This window comes from Centruroides sculpturatus, unplaced genomic scaffold (genome assembly GCF_000671375.1).
Source record: "Centruroides sculpturatus isolate CEXI.00-Female unplaced genomic scaffold, Cexi_2.0 scaffold4086, whole genome shotgun sequence".
Lineage (NCBI taxonomy): Eukaryota > Metazoa > Arthropoda > Arachnida > Scorpiones > Buthidae > Centruroides > Centruroides sculpturatus.
In genome coordinates, this window is record NW_019388486.1 from 1 (window position 1) to 1,984 (window position 1,984).

Below are 1,984 nucleotides of genomic sequence, written 5' to 3' on the forward strand. Positions count from 1 at the left end.
GCTCCAGCCTGCATTGCCCTATGGATCTGTAAAACTACTGGGCTCTCCCACCACGACCAGGTGGTGACCACGGGAGAGTTATTATTATTATTATTTTCATTTTGAAGGTTGCAGGATGTATTAAATTACTTAAAAATGAAAAATAATTATAACATTCAATTTCAAGATTTATTTTATATCTTAAAAATAATTAATTAAATCCCAATATTCTGGGAAACAGATCACTTTCTTGAAATCCCAGGACAAGCAAAGGACCAGAAAATGAGAAACTTGTAGTTTCTCGTTTTCTGGTCTTTTGCATGTCCTTTGCTAGATTCTGCATCCTTTATATATAGCGCTATCTGTTGGAAAAAGTAATAAATAAATGCTAGTTGATAATACATTGTTTGTTTTCAGAATGTTGATAACACAGGTCTGCACAAAAAATTTTTTTCCAGCTGCAAGGAAAATTTTTGCTGAATTATATGTTTTAAAGATCGCAGATTCTAAAAATAACTTTTATTACATCCCATCATGTAAAGATTTTTTGCAAAATAGAAACAAATTTTTGATAAAAACTCTTATTTATTACAATGAACTAAATATATTATATTTTCTTAAAAATAATCAACAAATTGTTTCTTATATTTATACACAATTTTAGGTCTACTCTTTTTTCTTATGAAACCTTTTCTTCTTCTTTTTGATGCTTCTCCAAACTTGTTTTTGATTTCTTTCTCTGGTTTCTCAATTGAACATCCAACAGTAGTCAGCTAACATATTGACATCCCATTTTCCTTGGTAACGTCTCTCGACATCACGGATATCCCGGTGAAATCTTTCACCCTGTTCTTCATTGTAGGCTCCCAAGTTTTTGGGAAAATAATCAATATGGGAGTGTAAGAAATGAACTTTTAAGCTCATCTTGCATCCTTGAGCTTCATACGTTGCTGCCAGCATGCATTGTACAAAGGTTTTGTAGTCAGGGTCCTTAGTATTCCCTAAAAACTTACTCACTACATTCTTGAAAAAGTCCCATGCTTCTTTTTCCTTTTCTCCCATTGTTTCCGAAAATCTGCTTTGTCTTGATCTCCAAGTTTCAATTTGAAATACACAAATTAAACTTTCTTCACAAACTCACTTATGTTTCTTTGTTGACTTTTCACTGTGTATTCACCACAAACATAACAGAAGCTTTCGGGAGAAATTACACAACCTCTGTGAGCCATATTCCAGAAATAAAAATACAAGCACAGTAGCTGGACATAAACTGAGTGTGGCATTAGATGGCCAGCGAGATACTGAACTTATTTAGTTTGTTGAAACATGATCTAATCCATCAGCAGGTTGTTTATATTTATTCTAGTATCCCAGATAACATGTCAAAACATGCTCAACCTCACCAATAATATTACTCACTATCAACTTTTAACCTGTTTCTATACGATCATGTGACCTTCCTCCTAATGCTAAAACTACTTAACCCACCTCCCCCTACCACTACTCTCTTCAACCATTAACATTTTTATTTATTTACTAGCTGCGAGGACCCGCTTTGCTGGGTTTTTATTTGTTCGTACATTTGTATGTAATATAGTTTTTTTATATATATAAAAGACTGTTTTTCTAAATAATCTAGAATCTAGCTGCAAGGACCCACTTCGCTGGGCAAAAAGTAACGATAGTGAAGATTAAGATAATTACATTATGGCTAATCTTACCCGTTTTCACAGAATGCAAGAATTAGGTTCCCCGTTTCAAGACTAATTAGAGAATTTTTGCGTTTAGTCAAACGAACTATTTTCAACATTTCTGGAACATTTACAATCGTTCTATAATCAAAACAATATTCGAATTTTATGTTCGAATTTAATTCGAACAAATTCGAACAAAACATTCGAAATAGAAAGCCACTTTCAACCACTTTCAGCCTCATATCTCCCGCACCCTTATAGCTATCGAGACGCAACCACCCCTATGCACGAATGGAGACTTGGGGCTACCA